Source organism: Lepisosteus oculatus, chromosome 16 (assembly GCF_040954835.1).
Source record: "Lepisosteus oculatus isolate fLepOcu1 chromosome 16, fLepOcu1.hap2, whole genome shotgun sequence".
Classification (NCBI taxonomy): domain Eukaryota; kingdom Metazoa; phylum Chordata; class Actinopteri; order Semionotiformes; family Lepisosteidae; genus Lepisosteus; species Lepisosteus oculatus.
Window position 1 is genome coordinate 20,415,768 of NC_090711.1, and position 22,768 is coordinate 20,438,535.

Below are 22,768 nucleotides of genomic sequence, written 5' to 3' on the forward strand. Positions count from 1 at the left end.
GATCCAATGTCTTGCGCAGGTCTGTCTCAAGCACCCGTATCCTGTTGCCCGCAGTTACACTGCCTTCTTCCAGGTCCGAAACTCGCTGTTCCACTTCATCTATTCTTTTAATCACTATGTCCATTTTAGTGGCTATAGCAGCAACAGGTTCTCGAATCGTTGCGAGTTTTGAATCTAATATTTCGGCGATGTTTGATGTTACTTTTTCTATGATTAGGTTTGTCTCAACTGTACCGTCTCCCCCAGTGAATTTGCCATCTTGCTCGCCTTCTTTCTTGACGCTTTTGTTTGGTTTTGGGTGAGAGGGGTTTGTCCGAAATAGTCGACAGGTGACATTATTACACTGTAAGAGTGTTATGTTGGTATTTTGTGTTAAAAGACTGTATTTTTATGCCTATTTTGCTGAATTCGGCAAGGAGCTCGACAGATACACGTCCTTCTCCTCTTAGCGCATAGCCACGCCCCCCAGTCCACCAAAGACGAAAAACACCCCTGCAGCCCTAACCACTCTGTAAACCATGCCGGAAACTGTGCCCTAAACTTCTCATTCTGCAAAAACTCACATCCATCCTCCACACATCCCTCCCAAAACTCAGCACCCCAAACTCCAACTCACACAGCAACCCATCATGATCAGAAAACCAAGATGGATTCAGACTTACATCCACCACTTGCATCCCCTGAGGCACAAACCAGTAATCCAATCGACTCCTGACCCCACGGGAATTCCTCCAGGTATATCCCTGCTGGTCAGGGAAGAGACATCTATATGCATCTTTCATGCAGAAGTCCCTCACTACCTTCCCCCATAATTGCCCTATAAAGTCTCCCTCCCGCCCCTTATCAAGACACACATTAAAATCCCCTCCCACTAACACAATACGGTTCGTATAAAAAATACGAATGAACACCACCCACACTCTATCCTTCCTATCTCTCAAATGTACCTCCTGCAGAAAAACAACCAAAAAGCACACAGACTTCAGAAACAAAAAAAAAAACCCTGTCCTCTTCAGCCTATCTTGCAACCCTCTCATGTTAGCAGAAAATACAGAAAAAAAACATGATGGCATCAGTAGTTACCTATACCAGCATTGCTCAAGAACTCTTATATGTTGGCCGCATCCTGTGGTGGGCGTTCGTAACTACTTGTGCTACTCGGGGAGCTAGGAGACCAGGCGAGGCTTTTGCTGACCTCCGTTCCACCCCCCTTACTCTCCTATATCCCCCCAATTCCCACTCCCTGGGGCTGGGGATTCCAAGTTAGCGCCTTCTCTTACACACCCCCTCACCTTCTACTACCTTGGATATTAACCTGGGAGGCGAGAGCGACTCCCCTCCAGCTTTCTCCTTCAACTTCCACTTCCATTTTTTTTTTCCTATCACCAGTTCAAAACCATCTCCCTCCCCTCCTTCCTCTTCTACTATACTGCCATCTTCACTCATTTCAGCCTCTCACTGACTCCCACTCCCTTCCCCCTCCTCCTCCCTTAACCCCTCCTTTCCACTGACTTTCCCGCACCCCCAGCATCCTGTCTTCTGTCCTCCTCCTCTTCTTCTGCCTCTTCATCAACTGGGAATTGCTCCAAATACCTATTATGAAGAACTATTACCTGTTCTGGTTGTCGGTCCTAACAGTCCTTAAACAGGTGCCCAGCTTCATTACATAAGGAACACCTTGGCCCTTATCACACAGTCCTTTATCTCGTGCTCCTCCCCCCTGCATCTCCGGCAAATCATCTTATTACATTCTGCTGCCAAATGGCCACCACATCTTCGGAACAATCTCGGCTGTCCTGCATAAAATAGAAACACCTGATTGGATCCCTAAAAGTTTGCCGGTGGATGTCTAAAACCACCCCTCGACATGTCATCCATCCGGAATTTGTACTGCCAATGGCCAGTCCAGATTCCCAGACCGTCTTGCACCCTCTGTGCCTCACTCAGGATGTCTACGTACCGATGCAAGAAGGCATATATATCCGTTTCTGGCACAAGAGGCCAGAAAAAGCCGTAAAGATGCATCACTTTGCACACAAAACACCTCCTTCAGATCCAGAACTTGCTTCAATACATGCTGGGAGAAGTCCTCCCTCCCCAACATCAAACCAACATCTCCCAGCCATCTAAACTGGAGAGTGTTCTTCAGTCCAGGCCTGAGGCCGGCTTCCATGTCCAGCAAAAACAAAAAAAAGAAAACCCTAAAGATAGCAAGAAACTCACCTGGCACTCTGAACAAGCGCCCGTCCTTCTCCGGGAGTCCTTGGAAGTGTCCAAACCCAAAAAGAAGAAAAGAATAATCCAAGCAGAAGAAGCAAATCCAACACAAGAAAATCTTAAAAAACACGTACTTCCTCCAGGCTCCGGTCGCATCTGATCTTGGCCAAAAGGCCGAGAAGCAATGCCCCTAAAGGCATCGACCGAGTTGGCCTTTTGTGACAGGCTGACTGCCCTGGAGCCGGGAACTTGCGCAGCTGCCGGCCTCCCTGCAGCCAGAGGACTGCCACCTGGACTCCGCTCCCCCTCTCTCCTGCTCGCCTGCCTGCCTGCCTGCATGCCAGTCCCGGGTGGGGTCCCTGCTCTTTGATCTTCTGTCAACGGCCCAACAAAGACCACAGCCACGGGGGGTGCCAGCCTCCTGCTCTAACAGCCAGTCTCCCCCACACACAAAGCCAGTTCAGATCTTTCAGTAGATTATCTAACTTTGCCGGTTGAATTTGAAGCCACACCTCCTTTGTTACTCCAGGGACAGCATTGCTGCTCTCCCTCCTTACTAGCTTGTACATCTGCCTCTGCCTCAGTGTAGTCAGCCCTTCCTTCACTGCCTGATGAGATTTTAGCCAGTGTACTGCCTATAATGCCATGGCAATTGTTCCGCTTTAGGAGTTATGTTTGTCCATGTCACCAGATGTCTCATTACTGGTGCAAACCAAAGATGCTCAAAGGAGCTGCAGTTATGTGATGGGTTCTCATGCAATTATGTACATACTGTACACTGGAAATAAAGATACAGTCCAGTTTTAAAGGGATGTATGGCACTTCCTTTCCTCCATCCTCTAACAGTCGGTACATGTCTCTTCGCTTAATATACTCATATTTTCGCCCCCACATAAAAGTGAAGACTGTCTTGACTACGTCTCTCTGGAGGTGAGCTGGCATAGGATACACCACTGCTAGGTGGAAAAGCAATGGCATGACATCTTTCTTTAGTACCAGAACTTTCCCTATGAAGGACAGCGATCTTGTTTGCCATCTCCCCAATTTCTCTTTCACCTTTCTCAGACATTCCTCCCAGTTTAATTTTACCATACTTTCCTTATGAAACTGTACTCCTAGCACCCTCACTGGGGTTTGTCATAACTGTTAATCCACATATCGCCTCCGTTCTATCTCTCCATGTCCTATAATATTGAATTGTACTTCTGCTTTTATTCGACATAGAACCCGTGCCCTTTGCAAATCCCTTCTCTATGCTTAGTGCCCTTTGCATACTTCATTCTGTACTATGGAACAGGGTGATGTCGTCCACATAAGCCCCTACTTTGACTTCATGTCCTCCACTTCCAGGGACCAGAACCCCACGCACGCCTGGGTCTTTCCGGATTCGCTCTAAAATGGGTTCGGTATACACGATGTACAACAAAGGGGATAGCGAACAACCTTGACGCACTCCACATTTAACCAGTATTCCTCCGCCTAACCTGCCATTAACACACACCCTAGTTTCCACCTTCCTATAGAATGTTTGTAACCAAGTGACAAATTTCTCACTTACATCCATTCTTCTCAGTGTCTCCCATAGGACAGCGTGGTTCACCCTGTCAAAGGCTTTGTTTTGGTCCAAGTTCACCAACATTAATGGCAGTTTTCTATTTTCAACCGATTCCAGCGTGTCTCTGATCAGATGCAAATTCTAACTTATTTTCCTACCTGCAACTCCGCAACTCTGGTTTCCCTGCACTAGAAACACCATTACCTTCTTCAGTCTTCGTCCCAGTATCTTTAATCTACACATAACAGTTGTAACGGCCTCCAATTATCTAGGCTAGTCTTGTCCCCTTTCTTTTATAAATCAGAGCCAATATCCTAGTTCTCATAGTTGGCCCCATCAGACCCTGTTCCAAAATTTCAGTAAATACCTCTGACAGCAGTGGCTCCAACCTTTCCCAAAACATCACATAAAACTCGGTTGGTAACCCATCCACCCCAGGGACTGTGCCCTTCTGCAACCCTTCCAGTGCCTCCTTCATTTCTACAGTTGTTATTGGGCCATCCTCCCCTTCCTTCCTCCCCATCTGACTTCACACTCACACCAGTCATCAACCTGTCGCGCATGCCAATATCCATCTTTATTCCTGCAAACAGTTCAGTGTAGTTTTCAGTAGCACAGTCCAACATTCCTGCTTCATCCTCGACTAATCTCCCTCCCGTCTTCAGAAGACTATTACAGTGGTCTCCTGCTGCGCTCTCATGGAGCCAAAGAACTGGGGTGAGCATTGTTCCTCTCCTTCCATTCGTGTACCTCTCAGCCTGAAAAGATAGTCCTTGGCCCACTGGAGCCATTTTGTTCTGAGAGTTGTCCTGACTTACTTTCTGCCCTGCACGTTTGGTCACGGTCGATCACATAAGCTAGTACTCCTTTCAGGCAGTTCACCAACACCTTGGCAATTAGCTTGCAATCCACACAGAGCAATTACAACGACCTCCAGTTCTTTAGGTACGTTGCTGACCCTTTCTTGTACAGCAGCGTGAGGATGCCTTCCCTCATCGAGTCGCTCATGATCTTTATACAGAAGATTTCTTCCGTCACCTGTATCAAAATGGGCCCTACAACATCCCAGAATGTGCGGTAGAATTCAGCGTGTAGCCCGTCTCTACCTGGAACCTTACCTAGCTTCATGCTTAGTAAAGCATCACCAAGTTCTTTCAGGCTGATTGGCACCTCCAGGTGCTCCTGGGCCTTTTTGGGTATCTGTGCCACGATGTTATCTATAACGTTGTCCCCATGAGTTCATCTACTGGCTTTTGGGAAAAGAGAAGCTTATAATAGTTCCTCACTGCTTCCAACATCTAATTGCTACCAGGTACTATCCTCCCCAATTGGGTCTGGATGCCTGCCATCACTTTCCGCATTTGCCTCTGCCGTATTTGGCAGAAGAAGAAGCTGGAGCATGTTTCATTTGCTTGTAAGTATTCCACATGAGCTCTAAACAGGTACATTTTTGCCTTTTGTTCATAATAACCTCGTAGTTTAGCTTTTGCCGTTGAAATAGCCTCCAAACTCACCACCGTGCCCTTATTACACTGAGAATATGAACTATTCAGTTCTTCCTGCAGCTTCCTACCCTTCTGCCATTCTCGCTTGAGTCTTACTAAGAAGTAAGCTCTCGACTCCCCCCTAATCTTCTTCTTCAACTGCTCCCACCAGTCAATCAGGGAGATACCCTGCTTTCTCTCCTTCCACCACTTACACAGTTTAGATCTCATTAGACTGACATACTCTGCTTCCTTCAGAGTCTCCGTGTTCAGTTTCCACACCCCACGTCCAAACTGATTGTTTAAATGTGGAAAGTGAATCTCCACCTGGGCATGGTCTGAAAACCCAACTGGCTGCACCACCGCCTTCTCAACAAGTGCTGCCTGTGATGCAAAAACATAGTCAAGGCGTTTTGCAGTGCCCTGAGCGCTCCTCCACGTGGCCCCAGCTTTCCCCTTTGCTGTCCGAAAGGCACAGTCAAAAAGGCCAAACTGAGATAAATGGAGGTTAAGTTGACTCGCCCTTCTTGTCCTGGAGATCGACGTTAAAATCCCCTCCTATAACAATCCACTTGTTAGTCAGGCAGACGGGGTCTTTAAAGAAGTCTGCCCGTAAAGTGCCATTGCCTGGGCATACACACACACTGGAAGCTACTAACACCAAAACAAATATCGAAAAAAAACACTCTCCCAGGCACTACATTCTCACATCTTTCTACCATACAATCGTTATTACCTAGTAAGATTCCTACGCCAGAGGAATGGACTCCACCAATATTCCACCGTGAGTCTCCTCTATCCCACTCCCGTGTAAACTGTACAACATCACTCTCATCTTTTAAGTGGACCTCCTGCAGCAGACAGATGTCAAAGCACACCGTTTTAAGGTAAGTGAACACCGCCGTCCTCTTAAACGTGATCCTTAACGCACGTACATTTAATGTTAGGATCTTTGGCATTAGGGTTATAACAAGGACTCTGAGTACTGGCATAGGAACGGCATCAGCTCCATATAAGCCTGACACACAGCCACCCCTCTTTTCCTCCGTAAAAACAGACTTTCTATCCTCCCACCCATTCACAGCCCACTGTCACCCCCATGAGCGCCTTCATTCCACGGTGAAAACTTGACGCCCGGGTTGGGTACTGCATGTTCCCATTCTTCCATGCACAGTGTTCTAAGAACTGCACAGGAGATTCCAAAGTCTTCACCACCATGTTAGCATGTCTTTGGACCCCGTTCTCAAACATTTCCTTAAATTCACCTTTATCCTCTAGCTACAGATGCAGCCATTCAAAATGCGTGGGCGATACTGTATTATTTTCCGGTACGCTGTACGCAGTCTACCGCGAGTTACCGGTAAATACCACGAGTTACCGGTAAATACCGCTAGCAAAATAATAGTATCCGGAATTTCCGCAAGGAGGAGCTAATAAAGCTCAACCTCTCATGTTTGAGCTGTCGCCATCAAAGTCTTTAACGAAGATATTACTAATAGTATTAATAATGAATAACCTTGGACAAGCTGTAAGTGTAAACTCAAAGTGTTGCCCTGGTCCACATTCTTTTTTTCATTGACCGTCTTTGTAAAAGTAACACCACAGCATTTCGCAATCACGCATTTGTTTCCAATCATGCAAAGTACAGTAATTTTTGAGAATCGATTCACCATGCCTTTCACATGCTCATAAAAGAGATTGATTTAGGAACATAAACATATTACCGTATGCAAACTGTACTGTATACAGTATGTATATGTATATTCAATGTCTTAACTGTGCCCGTTTAAGTATTGAATATTTATATGGAATTTTACCACTGAAGGGAAATCTTAGTGCCTGAGCATAAAAAGAATATGAGCATACTGCAACGCGTGTGAAGGCCATAAACTATATTAATTTTGGAACATAAACATACAGTATATGGCTGGTCTCGGTACTTTAAAGAAAACATACACGAAACATGGTTTCATTATGACCAGAATCGGTCTTGAGATATTTTTAACTTGATTTACAGTATTTGAGAGTTATGTCTTGACACCGATACTACGTAAATACTGCTCACGTATATGTTTCTAGGTTTATATTATGCATTTCATATGGTCAAATTACTTTTGAGCAACTGATAAGAAGCGCGAAACGGTATGCCCAGGGCGTTTTAGTTTTAGTTTTGTTTTAATGCAGTGCAGTGGATTGATTAGAGATATCAAGTACATACAAGTCATTTTTTAAATGTTGTAGTTCGTCTTGTAAAAATGTTACGAGTACATCATCTGTCAACAATTACACAGGTTCTGTTTCCATATTGCGGATTTTGGTTACGTATTATTATTTTCTAATTTCACGTTGTGAATATATGATTTGGGCAAACAGAACCGCAAAGAAGTACATTATGGGTTGTTGTTTTTTTTTTGCAGTTTTATCTAGAACAAGCGATGCTTAAACCTTTGTCTGATTCTTGTGAAACTATCCACACGACAGTTACCTACTGTAGGAGTTGACTTCAGTGACGTCACTGATGGGATGTTTCTAAAAATCCATCCACTGTAAAACGTCTTCTCCAGTTGTCCTGCATATGTATTCGCTAATGAAGCTGTGTGTTCTGAGCCTGGTTCTCTACATTTCTGTATGAACCAGCTTAGAGGGCTAAAGACAGCTTGTGTTTAAATTGAGTGTAAGGTAATTTATGCTTCTAAAGTCATGGTCAGCATTTATTATTGTACTGTGCTATAAACTTATTCTGTGCCTAATTACATTATTTTATAGCTTTATCAAATCTGTACATTGTCGATAATTTTTCTGTAGTGCTTTTTCAGTCCTCAGCATGTGACCGCGCCGGTGGCGCTGTGGGTTAGGTTCCTGACTCCCATGTCACACGGTCTGTGGTTGAATCCTATGAAACTATGACTTTATTTTTTAACAAACTTTTCTTTGAAAAAATGAAACATTTCCCTTGGTCAGAGATTAAATAAAACCTCACTCGCACCAAACAAATTTATATTTCTAAATATCACAACATGATCGAATTTAAGTCTTTTTAATAACAATGAATTGCACTTGGAATCTGTCCAAGCCCTCCTACGAAAATTATTTAAACTGCGACACTTATTCATCTCTAAATAAACTTTATTTTATATAGCGTTTTAAGCGAATAGGTAATTAGTGTTAAGGATTCGGTATGAGGGACCGAAACCAGTGAGTGAACCCACTAGCAGGAGCTGACAAAGCCAAGCCGTAATCCAAAAGCAAGCCGTAATCGAAGGAACGAGCCGAGAGTCCAGGGGAAGCCAGATATCCGAAAGGGAACGAGTACCGAAGCCAAAGCGTGATCCGAAGTCGTAGACAGTAGAGCAATCCGATAATCCAGGGGTAGCCAGTGATCCGAAACAGAGCGTAAGTAACCAAGCCAAGCCGAGATCAGAAAAGCCCAAAAAGTCCAAAGGAAAAACCGTAAACCGAAAGCCAAACAAAAGACAAACACAGGGTAGAAGTAGGAGTAGCGCAACCAGGAAGCTCGAAAGGAAAAACCAATACTGAGCAACGAGGTAGGGAAGGACAGGTGTTTAAGTAGGATGAGACGGGGGTGTGGTGGTGAATAGGAAAACTGATAGGTGAACTGATGGATAGGGGCTACGCCTACTTCTGCCTCCTCCGTTGCCGGGAGGCAGGGATCGTAACAATTAGATTGCTCATAAACCTAATCGCTTTTTCTACATAAACACAGCGTGATTGCTCTCTGAAAATGCTTTTCCTTTATATTTAGGCTCAGATTTCAACTATAGATCGTATTATTATAAACTTTCTTGGAAAAATGTATTTTATGTAAACCATGTTTGCTATTAATTCATTTAGGGCTAAAATACGTTCATTGTCTTCCAATTGAGTCGAGTTGACATTGGAAGCCTGCCACTCCCGGACTGTTACACCAACGCATTACCATGTTAAAGCGATTTCATTGAGGAGCCTAGCTACCAGTTAACACTGTTCTTCCTACTTTGAAAATACCTGTGAAACCGGTTTAATTCGTCACAGCCAGCACTCCGGCAGAGAGGGGGTTGTACTCGTTAATGTCCGATGACATACAAGTGGAAAGATTACAGATTTTAATCGTCTTTTTTCTGAACCAGGGAAAATCTGATCATGTTTCTCTATAACAATAATAAAAAACTTTATTTTACATTATTTTACATATCCTGCTTACACATCGCACGACTTTAATAAATCTATTCTTTATTAATACTAAATAAATAATACTAAAAATACTACAGCAAAGAGGTTACTTGATTTTTGGAATAATTCCAAATTGCACAATGATCCACTGGCATCCCTGAAGTCTGTTTAGTCCATAATCTTCCAAATACAATCACTAAGCAATTATAAGAATTAAACCATCCTATTTCTTTGTGATGTCCTGTAAAAACTAAACCTATTTTTATAAGGCTTTTACTCAAAAGATTTCCAAACACACAAAGCATTTGTGAAGTACTATAGTATTTCTAAAGGTTACTGGTACAACATCAATCATTAAAGCTTAACAATAAAGTTTAGATTGCTGACTATGGACTAACTACATTAACTAACTGCAATGCAACAGTATACATTTTACAAGTAAGAATATCTGGTTGAATTCTTGCATTTGTAGCCAAATTAATGCGAGAGATTTTAAGTTTTAACAGAAGAAAACTACGAATATGAAAACAGCCATAACAACAAAAATTACTGTGCAAATATCAAAAGGCTACTTCAGTAATGAAATAATAATCACAGTAGAAACCAGACACTGTTTACACCATATTGTTAAGAAAGACTCAAGACAGAAATGTTCATGTACAGCTGGAAAAAACAACTTCTAAAACAACAGTGAAGGCTGCAACATTACGCCCATGCTTTTCAACACTTGTAAGGATAACCTTAAAACTTAGGCTGTTGAGTCCAATCAATTAAAGCTGGAGTTCTGCAGGTTGTACAGGCTTAAAACGTAGATCGGTAGTTTATCTGCAATATAGTCCAGTACTTTAGGTGTTTCTTGGTTTAATTTTCCTGCTTATTAATGCTTACTTTCCTACATTTCCAATGCAGTTCACTATCATGATACACAAAAGCCAAACCATAAACTTTGAAGCTAGCAGACTTCAAGAAAACACCTGTTGGTGTTAAATGGTGAGGTTTTATTATAATCTAACAAACTAGCTACATTTTTAACACACTTTATAATACACCACTTTTTTGTTGTATCCCAAGTGATTTGAAGCATTTCTGTTTTAATTGAACTTCTAGAGTTATTTCTCCAATGTTTAGGAGGATATCGCCATAATAAGGGCATGCTTGTCATATGCTAAAAGAATAGCTTATAACAGGAAAGGCAAAGTCTGTTTTTTTTAAAAAAGCTCCTTTAAAGCCTGTGCCCCAGAAGGTCCATTTATGTTGAGCTGTGAAAGTGCTTTACAGTAAAAACCTTGTGTAAATGGTTAAAAGCAATGATCCAGGGACCAAAGGTGATTCAGGAGCCTAGAACCAATATTTGTGTGCTCGGTGCAGTCGGATGTTGAAATTTGTTCCCCGTTTTTGAAAAAGTCCCACTGTATGCTGTTCCTTTTATTTACAATAAGAATCTAGGAACCTCTAGGAGACATCAACTGCAAAGTGACATGACCGAGAGCCTCTTGAGTCCTGCAGATACAGGGTACCTTTTAATGAAATCAAATGTGTACTGTCTTGAGACATGGGTTCCTGCTTCACTCTCAAACACCTACGATGAGCCATCGGTCTGGGCCAGCGAATCTTTAGCCATCTCCTCCAAAAATTCCAAGGGCCCTTTGCCTGGTTTCTTCACTAAAGAAGACGTGTGACCTGTCGCCTTCCTTTTCCCAGTCTTCTTGATGATGGTGATGTCCATGTCCTCCTCGTCTTCCATATTATCTGCCCAATTACACTCTTTTCTCCACAGGGTCATGACTTGGTTCTTCCACCATCGCCCGCAAGCACTCCAGTGGGTCATACGTGACTCCCATGTCTTCCCTCTCTGCACCAGCTGGATCTGAAGCTTCTGTTTGGCCGTGGTGATCTTCCTCAAAGGTGAGTTCTGCCATCGTCTGCCTGCAGCTCGTCTCGTTACGCACCTGTCACTCTCTCCTGGTTCCATCTCCTCCACGATGGTGTCACCGGCACCAACACCGGCTTCTCGATTGGCACAGCTGCAGGGTCCTTCACGTGACGAGCTGAGGACGTGCTTGCTGTAGGTATGCCGCCAGTGACAGCAGCAACTTGTAGACATGCCCAGAGCCCCCACACAAATTGTATTTGGGCTCTGATCTGCATGTCAATGCACTGTGACCTACTTCATCGCATTTCCTGCCACCTGGACATTGCAGTCTGAAGCATAATGACCTCTCTGCCCATAACGCCTACATTCAAAATGTTGCTCTGGGTAATACAGGTAATACAGGTAGCCTCTTTTAACCCCACAGGGTAGTGTAAAAGCCTGTCCTCTGCTTTGGGGTCAGCTCCGAAGCGAACCATGTACATTCTCTTCCTGTTCCATATTTTCTTCCTGTCAAGTATCTTTATCCCAGTATCCTGCACATCCAAAAACCTTTTTAGGAAGTTCACAATGTCATCTTTGAACATGAACATGTCATAGGGGCTAAACACATGGACCCATAAGGGCCTCAGCTCATGAGCAAACAGTGGCTCAAGTAAAAAATTTACAAAAGGCTCTTCTTGTCTACGTGCAGTCAGTATGGACCACACCTTCACACACGGGTCAGGAGATGACAGTGAAAGATCGAAAATGTTCTTACCCAGGAAGCTCTGGAGGCAATAAACATCTTCCGGTTGCAAGTGCAGGTACTTGAAGATAATGTCCTCAAAGGCATCCCTCTCAAAGTCCTTTTCGAAAGCTTCTTTCCGTAGCACGAAACATACCATGTACCTTGGCTTTGCATTCTTGGTGGCCGAAGTCTTCTCCATTTTCAGCAGTATGGCCGGAATCCTCTCCCCCACAAAAAAGTCTAGAAACTCAAGCTGCTGTCAGGCCACGCACTTGGGATCTTTGCCAAAAGAGCGAGAAGCGATGCCCGATACTGTTGTAGACAAACATGTGGGGGTCCCTCTTCCAGACCGTGGCATTGGCTGCCACCTCTGGATCCCAGAGAAGGCACAGCTGGCTGGTGGCATTCCTGCAACAGGCAGCCGCCTGGACTCCACTCCCACTGTTGCCCAGCTTCCAGCCCGACATGCGGGCCTTGATCTTCTGTCAATGACCTGACAATAACCGCAGCACCAGGGGGTGACTACTTCATTAGCTAAGGCTCCTCCCACAAGTTGCAGCATCTACTGACCTGCAGGCAGAAACAGAGCAGCAGGTAAGGAAATGACAAACTGGCTTTCAGGTCACACATATTTACCTCCCTACCAGACAAAGGACAGAGGAAGGAAAAAGGAAGATCATCAGTCCCCTTTGCTTGCGTGGTCTGTCACTGGACCTTGAGAGAAGGTAGTGCACCATTCATGAAAACATAATACCATGTCTATGCATAGCAAGCTCCTGATCAATTTCCCTGTTCCAAAAATCTGTTTAATATGTGCTTGCCCATATGGGGGACATTTTGGATATTAAACTGAAAAAAAAAGATAAAAAAAAAGTTTATTCCAAACAGTCAATTAACAGAACAAAAATACAACCATCCAACTGCAGACCCTACAACCTAATCCCCATCCATCTTTCCCTTGCAGCAAAATGACCCCATCAATGTACATCCTGGTACACCCTAAACTGCACCTCCCCCCATCCCCAACTCACTGCTTCACCAAGTAACCTAGTTCTACAACTCTTGAATAAATTATATGTAAAGACGTAAAGTGTAAAAACCTGCGTACATTCTTTCAATGTTACAAAGCAGACAGAAACATGAAATAGTTTAACAGACTACAAATCATGAACAACAAATTTTATTATTTGAAAACACATGACCTAAAATATGAATTATCACTTAATGGCATTTATTACTATGTGAATGTATATGAACTAATGATCTGTTAATCATTATATGATGTTTGTTAATGACTCATTAATGAAAGTTATTATAAAGTGTTGCTGATATTTTTAACTGCCAAAATTCTTTAGTTGTGTGGTTCAATGTTAATATTACTTATCATTTGACATGAAATTATACATTTTTCTACAAAAATAACAGTTTTTAGTATGCATTCTTAGAAAAGGATACAAAAGTATAGTTTTATTAAGTTTATAGACTGCGTATAGTTAGAACAAGCACAAACATTTCCAAAATATCTACCATAAGTTACAGAGGTGAAGACTTTGATGCACAAAATGTTTATGGAGGTGGTGGAATACTGTGTGTGCTTAGTTTTTATATTTAGCCATCACTACTATCTACTGTATGTACATTAGGTATATGTTATGTATGAGACTATATGAGACCAAATGGCTTTAAAGCCACTACAGTACAGCATGTGTGAAATATATTTTTTAATATCAATATTTAGTTAGATTGTTTCCCGATTACTTGTTGCTTAAATTTGCATTACTTTAGGTATATATTATGCTATACTTCTGTTTTTATTTTCAGCATCAAAAAATTTCCCTTTAGTTGTAAAATTCCATATTAATATTCCAAGGGGATTTAAACATGCACAGTAGAGAAAAAGACTAAATGAAGTAATCGTTTCACTAACACCTAACGTACCACAATGTAGGCCTCTGAGATTTTTTTGTATGCAGTGTAACTTTTATGATGTGTAAATGTATGCGTTGTTAAGTTGCGTTATTTTAAAATAAATCTGTTTGTTTGCCCTAGTTTGTCTCCAGTTTTATTGCACATCTGACCTGCACTAGAGAACATAATGAGCTTGCATGACAGAAGGAGCCTCAGGCTGGAATCAAACCCCAGAGCAACAGAGCTGAGCGACATGGTTCCAGAGGGACTTCATGAATATTAAATATTCGGTACAAGCAGCAAAGGAAATTAAGAAGATGTAGGTGGAATTCAAGACTGGACAAACACCTGGCAGATAACTTTTAATATTGCATAAGTCGGCATACAGGAAGCAGAATCACACCATACAGAAACATACTTCTATATACTACTCATACCCTTAAGTAACAAAAAAAAAAACAGTGGTGCAACCACTAAATTCAGTTTGTTAACCGTTCGTGCTGACACTTTGAGAATCAGAGAGACTTGTGATGTCAGACACATTCAGATACACTTTAATAAGTCATCTTTTGTGTGAATAACTGTGCAGTCTGCTGCAGGGCAACACCTAACCCTGCCGTACAATGTGCTGATCTGAAAAGGAATAGAGACCTATAAACTGGATAAAGTGATCATACTGGTCTCAATGCCACTGTGTGCTGTGCTGGTAAAAATATAAAACTATTCTAGAACCGTTTGAGGACTTTTTAAAACAATTAGCTCACTTTAATCACTGACACATTCTCTGTCCATTATAGTTAATATTTAATTATTGACTTGATAAAAATTGACCATTTAAAGCTCTAATTATGGAGGAAGCAGCTCAGAAGCTTTGCTTATTCTTAAAAAAAGAAATGGGATAAAATCTCTGGCAGTGTTTCTGGCCTGTAGTGTCTCAGTCTTGCTCACAGTCTCACATTGGTCACTGATCTCTGATGAGGACCAGCTGATGGCCTGTCACAATTATCTTTTAATCTCTTGCTGGAAGTAGAGCTTAAAACCCTTTACAAACCCTTTTTGTCAAACCCATGTTTTTGTTTCATTTTAGCCTCTGTTGGTGGATTTTGAAAAAGACCTGTTCATTCTGGATTGCAAAATAATTTTAATACTTTAATGAACAGTTTGTACAATCAAAAACCTTGATTAGTAATGATTTAACACAGGAAGTCTAATGAGTCTCTGTAGGTTTTTTTAACTGTCGCACATTATTCATCCCATCAACCCTCCTCTGTGCATCTTTTCTTTTATCATCACTGACTATTTCTTCAAGCAATTCAATGTACCTGCACATCACCTGAATTTCTTTTATTTTTTTACTCTTGTTTACTGTTCCAGTGCCATTGATGGATGTTTTTTTCTCTTTGGTCTTTCATCAGGATCTCAGCCTGTCTGGCACACAGTGTTGTTGGGAATCTTTTGTTTTCCTCTACAACCGTTCTATTTGTTCTATCTTCATAAGCACCAAGCTAATCCTGTGCTGCATCTCCTTCAGTTTGAAGATAATTGGATGTAATTGACATGGTCATCAGCATAGGACTGATTGTGAACTTGTTCTGGTGCAATTAGCTAAAAAGAATTGCAGATAATTGTCTGAGCATAGACACTGTACTTTGTTAGAGACCAGGATATTTACTGATAATAACTACTGTGATGTCCTATAGTGTCATAGTGCTGTAAGGCCTGTGACCCCAATAAGAATAAAATGTTTCACCAAATTATCCATTTGAAGTGAAACTGAGCAAATAGAGGCATCTATTAGCTATATGCTGAGGCTGTACTCAAACCAAGCAATTTAAAGCGTCTTTAACATTGAGGAGAAGTTAAAATTAATTATAGGAATGTAAACATTAAATAGAACTAACCTTTCACAACTCTAGAAAATATTCTCATCCAGAAAGGTTTTTCCCTAATAGATACACTTTATACATCTGTTTTAGTGCTCAAAGTTGGCTACACTACTCTGATCCACATTAATACTGTACTGTAGCTGCTAGTTTTTCCTGCAGCTCAACACTTTGACTTTATACATCGTAAACAACAATCAGAAATTTCTTAAACGAATATGGTTTCTAACACTGTGAAACAGTCAGAGCTCATTTGTATTCACATTCCTTAATTTATGCGAATTAATTGTTTCATTAAAATTGTGTGTGAGTCCTGTAGCAATGTTTTCCTAATAGGCTGCTGTGCCAGTGAGGAAGATGAGAACCAGGGGCAAGAGGAAGACTGGACAAGTGTTTCTTGACTCTTAAACACCCACATCCAGGATTAATAAATAAGCTGCAAATTTACAGACTAGAAAATGAAAACAAAGATATAAATGAACATGGCATCACTAATACTCTCACTGCACTATCTGTTACTACCTGACAGATTGCATATCTAGTACCTGTTAGTGTCACAGAGGCAATTTCCAACTGGAATGAATTCCATCAAACATTTTGTAATATCTCTGGAAGTATAGATAGTAGAGATCTAGTCTAGGGCTTAAATTGAAGCTAACCCCTTGGGCATCAATTGTAAACCAAGTTATCTAACATGTCTTACTGTGCCCACTCACCAGACAGAAATATCCAGAAGAAAAAGACAAAACAAGAAGAAACAGATTTTTTTAATAATAATATAATAATAATAAACTTTATTTTATATAGCGCCTTTAAAGGTGGCTTCTCAAAGCACTTTACAGGATGACAATAACAATAAATAAGAAGAATACAACAATAAATAAGAAGAATACACAAGATAAGACACAATTACAATTACAACAATCCAACAATAACAATAGAGGAGACCGTGGAAGGTGGTACTAAGAAGAGCACAGGGGTGAAGAATGGAACCAGTTCAGTAAAGGCTTTTCTGAAGAAGAAGGTTTTGAGTCTGGATTTGAAGGAGTTTAGAGAAGGTGACTCTCTGATATCCTTGGCCAAAGAGTTCCAGAGCTTGGGGGCATAACAGGAGAAGGCCCTGTCACCCATACAATATAGATGGGCTTGGGGGACAGTAAGGAGGGCAGAATTTGAAGAGCGGAGGTTGCGAGGTGGGGAGTAGGGCAATAATAGTTCAGACAGGTATTGAGGTGCCAAGCCATGTAGAGCCTTATAGGTGAGCATGAGGATTTTAAAGTCTACGTGGAATTTGACCGGAAGCCAGTGCAAGGACTCCAGGATTTTTCTTCTTCAAAGATCAATTTTTCACGTTGTGTCCTGATAAAAAAATGAAAATGCTTGTAGATCTTTCCCTGTGTGTCTCCCAGCCTGGATACAAAATTGAGACAAATTTAACAAATATATACAATTCAACATATTTTTTGTAAAGACAGGACCTGGAATTGTATTGTTCACAGACCAGGAAATTTTGTAAAAAGTACCGAAAAATAATAAAAAGCTCGAATAGCTATTTCAATTACTTTAGAAAGCCTCCAGAAACTGCTGGAGAGGATGAACTGCAATTCATTGTTTTCAGGCAGTAGCAAAAATTCCTACCTAGGCCTAAGTTCCTACCTTCCCTTCTGGTCATAGCAAAATGAATGACATAAATTTGATGCTATTAGACCAGCTTTGTCAGAGTTTTCTTCGTTCCCCTGTGTCTTCCCTCCTCCTTCAGGTCAGGAGGTGTCAGTCCATTTTTGTTTTCAGGTTGGTAGGTGTTGCTGCTGCTTGTGGGCGGGGTCTATGCTAATGAGTTAACCTCCCCCATAGCTGTGTTCATTGTCAGGCCGTTGACAGAAGATCAGTGCCCCCGCCAGTGCATAAAGCTGGCAGCAGGTGACAGCAGGAGTGGAAGCCAGGTGGCCACCTGCTGTAGGGAAGCCACCAGCTGTGCCTTTACAGGGCTCCAGAGGTAACGGCCTATACTGCAGTCCACCAGCGGGATGCCTGTACCTCGTTCCAGTCAATTTATAGGTATTGCTGCTTCTTTTTTTAACTGAATTTGGACTATGTGGCTTTTGTGATTTCACCTGAAATTGTTCAGGTTTAATGGACGGTGGAGTCTGATTGCATGTTTGGAGAATGTCGCTGAATATTGATGTGGAGTTATAGGATGGAGATCAACCATGAATGGGCCTGCTAAAAGGAGAACCTTTGTGGATGAAGTGCTTCTCAAGACATTTGGTTTGGAGCTGGAGGATGTCGACTGTGTTCAAGATTTTCCAGGTAAAAAGATCTTTGACTTTGTCTGCTGCTCAGTGTTCAAGAATAGGACAAAAAAAAACATGAGCTTCTAAATGACTTTTTCATTGAGCCTTTATTTGCAAGAGAGCTTAGGCCTCTGATAGTACATCTGTTCAACCCGTATGTTTGGAAGAAGATATTTTTAAAAGATTAGTTGATGTACAAAGAACTGTATGATAGGCTTTTTGTATTATCGGGCAGCCGCTTGCGTGCAGATGTGGAGCAGCGGGACATTTTGTTATAGATTGCACTGCAGAAGCGTGTAGTAGTTGTGGCCCAATAGGTTACTTGGTGTCTGCCTGTGCAGAGGAAATCAAATGTAATTTGTGTGTAAAGACTGTTTGCAGAGGGCAAAAGGTTTTGCAGCTGTAAGCAGTAGGGACATTGGCAGACCACAGTCATGTAAAACTATCTTGTCTGCACATGTTTTTGCAACAGAGTAAAAAAGATGGAGGCACCTGAAGGTTTTTTGAGGGAGTGTGAATGGGTGAAGGACAATTTCTTATCCAGGAAGAATTAAGAGTGTTGAGAAATATAATGGAGTATAAGAGAAATGGAAGAAAGGTTTCAGGTTTGTTGACAAAAGAGGGTCCTCTGGAAAGAGGGAAGAATTTTGCAGGATGAACTGAATAAGTTATATCACATGTAATGAAGGTCTTCATATAGATATGGAAATAGTTTCAGCTTTAAATACAAAATTAAGGTTCTTTTATTGGGGGGAGGGACAAGGAATATTGTTTCAAGCCTGCTTGGCATTCTTGCAGCAGAATGGACCTTTCTACACCTTCTTTTTCAGTCAAATAAAGCAAAAACAAAGGAGAAGGATGATGGAGGGAGTTCAGAATAAGGACAGTGTTGTGGTCACGGAGAAGGGAATGTTGGAAGCAGCAACTGTTTTCTGCCAGGACCTTTTTTCTAGCAAAAAAGTAGATGAGGAACTGAAGGAGTTTTCTGGAAAACATGACGCAGGTCCAAGAGGAGCACAAAAGAGACTTGAGAAACCTTTTGATTTAGAGGAGCTGAGAGCGGCTCTGGTAGGAATAAATTCAGGTAAAGTGCTGGGTATTGATGGGCTGCCTACAGGATTTTCCAGTGTTCTGGGACGTTCTGGGACGTTCTGGGACGTTCTGGGACGTTCTGGGACGTTCTGGGACGTTCTGGGACCGATTGTTGCAAAACATTGGGGCATATTCTTCGTAAAAGACAAATGGGTGACCCTGTGTGAAGGTTTATTAACCTTGCCTCTTAAAAAAGGACAGACATCTTACTTGAGAAACTGGAGACCTTGTACAAAGCATTGTCAAGATTATAAGTTAATAGCGAAAGTGTTGGGTTACTGTTTGAAAGAAGTAAGACTTGCAGGGTCAAATGAAGAAAGATCTGTTGAACTTCACATTTGGTGAGGGATGTGATGCGTGGGCAGAGCAAAGGAATATTCCTTTAATGTTGGTAAAATATTTGATGAGGTCTCGCAAGGTTTTTTGTGGTGAGTGATGGAGCGAATGGGGAATGTAACGTTTTATGTGGGCATTGGTAGAGGAGTGAATGTGTTTGTCTTGGCAGTTCACAAGCATTGACGGTGTACTGGTACCAGGGAGCGGAGGGAGTGTGTAGAGAAGGCATTGTATGCGGATGATGTCGGCTTGCAAAAAAACATTGGAGGTATTGTGTAGAAATAAGTATGGTAAAGTTCTTTGGGTTATGGGAAGGACAGATCGATGCACTATTGAGACTGGAGAACTATGAAGGTTCAATATGAGTTCTGGATGTTCTCTGTGGGTCAAGGAGCAGCTCAATATAATTGGTGATGGAGATTAGAAAAGATGAGGATTAGTTTGGGGTTATGGGAGAATAAGCATTTGTCCTTTGCTGGGAACCTTCTAATATTAAAGATGAATATCCTACTGATATTGGTTTATTTGGTTGGTGTGTATCCAAGCTTGCAAGATACCATGGGTATTTGATGAGATTTCCCCACACAAATTAAATATGAATACAGATCCAGTCATTCAAAATGTGTACTATGCTGCATTAAAACGTGTAAGGCATGGCTGATCACAATGCGGGTTATGATAATAGTATCCGGGATCACCTTGTGAAACGGCAGGTGGAACTAATAAAGCTTAACCTTTCATGTACAGCGTTTGAGCTGTCGCCAGATAATGCCTGGTTTCAAATCCCGATCACTGGTGAGGGACAATCTTTTTCCAATTAAGAATTTAAATTGCATACTTGTTAGACTTTTAGTAATGTTAAACTGTATTGCAGCATGTTAATCATTAAACATGAAAAAGTCGGTATATTTTAAAAAAGCAAGATTACTCAGTTGGACAAAAGTACACAACCTTCCAGCTTCATCATAAATATTTTATGCCTCAGTCTTTATGGAAGCTATAACTAATTAATAATGAATAACCTTGGACAGGCTGTAAGCTCAAAGTATTACTGTGCTCCACTTTCTTTGTAATTGTCTGTATCTGTTTAACTGTTGTGACACTAAAATACTTTATGTAAAAAAAAATAACACCACCCTCTTGTTTAACCAGGTTGTTTTGCACAGACTGTTAAACCAGAGGACGAGAGGGCCCCTTTCTTCAAAGCATTTCATTGATCCAATCACATTATTTTCCATTTGTACAAAGTAAGTTTTGATCTCCAATTCACCATGCCGATAATGGTTTCCTGGGGATTGCAAGACAAGGCCCTTTTCCCTCTGGACCCATTGAAATTAATGGATGTGGTCCACTCCCAGTAAATTTCATAAGTCACAAGATTACGGAACACAAGAGTGGTGTAGCAGTCGGCTCTGGCTTTCCCATCTATGCCGATGCACTGCACGAACATTCTCCTCCTTCTCTTGACTGATGGGCAACAGTTGGATATCTGGGATAACTGTATGTTGGATTGGCATATGTGAATTTTGCTGTGTAGATGGTGCTTCCTGAGGGGAGATGGACAGAGGTGAGAGCGTCAGCCAATTTCTGGGCAGTGGTGAGCAGAGAGGCCGGGATGCAGTGTCCTAAGGTGGTGTGTGCTCTGCTGGGGGCAAAGGGGTTTGTAGATGTGCATTCCGCCAGGTACAGCAGGGTGAGGCACTTATAAGGAGATGAAGGTCTGTTTGGAGACAGCTGACCTAGCATTTGACTGCCTGAACATACGGTCTCTGACTTCTGCATCTTTAACCTCCCAACTATTCCCGGTAATGAGTCATACTGCTCCCACTGCTGCAGAAGAGTCTTCACACAGGTGCTGCTTTTATAGGTTGGCACCCTGGCCAGTGGCCAAGAGCAGAGACTCACCATAATAACAGAATAGAATAACAGAATACATATAAGAAATAACATCATCCAGTAGTATTCAGCGGTTGTGGACCAGACATCAAAATAAAGCAGTAAGACGGATGAAAACAAGTTTTTTACTGTCCTGGTAGTCTTTGGAGCTCATTTTGCGTGTGGGGTTTTCCTGAAGAACAGGTGGCAAAGAAATATTTCTAATAGAATGTATAAATCAATACAGCTATAATACCTTGTAATATGCACTATAATCGTCTATTTCAGATGAATCCGAGGCAGCTGAATCTCCATGTCTCTTCCCGTGAAGTCTGTCTCCATACTATGGCTGTTCTAGTGCAGGCTTGCAGATTGTTTTATTTTTGTAATGGGAACTCAACTTACTGAAATCCCTTGGTGTATTTATATTATATTCTCATGTGCGAGTAGAATAGGCGAACCTTCCAATTAAAGACGGGTTACTTTCGCCCAAGACTGGCAGGAAACAGTGGAAACTTGCCACACCTGGACTGTTAACTAGATCAACCTTTTTTAGTAGCCTTGCAAATGAGATCACACTGTAGGATATGCACTTAATGCTCCAGAAGTGTCACATTTTACTGTACATGTCAAACCAGTTGCTTTCTGTTGCAGATGCGCTTCCGTAGTGATTTATTTCCTCCATAGCCTCTGCTTTATCTTTTATACAGCCTATTCCAGAGACCTTTTCATTGTCTAACTATGAGCATGTAGATTCCAAAATGCTCTACTGCAGCAGAAGTGAGCAATTACCTGCTCGAAAATGAGTGTGTTCCCAAAAGCATATACTGCATAATTATCGCAGCATTTGCAAACATTCCCGATGCATAACCACGTTGTGTACTCTGCATTGCTCCATTTTATACCTTGACAGGAGAATACACTGTATTAATTATTGTTGCTGCTGGGCTTGGAGCTTTGATTCGCCTACTTTTTTGACTAGCTTGCAGAGAAAGTCATTGCCCTGTGTTTTCTTTCATTCATAAAAAGGTCAAGGTAGATCACATTTTATTACGTATTTGTATTATTACGTATATGTATTTATTTTTGGGCATTTATAATACAGTCCCTGTTGCCCCCATTTGGATTAAAATAGCAAATGCGTGTTTTAATTAAATGCTTGTATTGATTCACAATCTGACAATGCAAGACGGAACAAAAGCATCTGTGAAATCTTTCCGGAATGTCCCCCACTGCATCAACAATTTTAGGAAGAACACGGAACGGCATGTTAAAAAAATTGTTGGAACTTTGGTCTGTCAGTTCTTCTTCCCAGAACTTGTAAATCGCATTGATCAGTTCTTGCTTTGTGCTG

General features: G+C 41.7%; 1 long non-coding RNA gene across 1 annotated transcript; it reads left to right on the forward strand.

Annotated features, from left to right (window-relative positions):
• The first annotated feature begins 17,908 nt into the window (after positions 1-17,908).
• LOC107075941 (uncharacterized) lies at positions 17,909-22,440 on the forward strand. Its single transcript, XR_011181774.1, has 3 exons — positions 17,909-18,127; positions 20,692-20,786; positions 21,703-22,440. It is a non-coding gene; the product is annotated as an uncharacterized lncRNA (long non-coding RNA).
• The last annotated feature ends 328 nt before the right edge of the window (positions 22,441-22,768 follow it).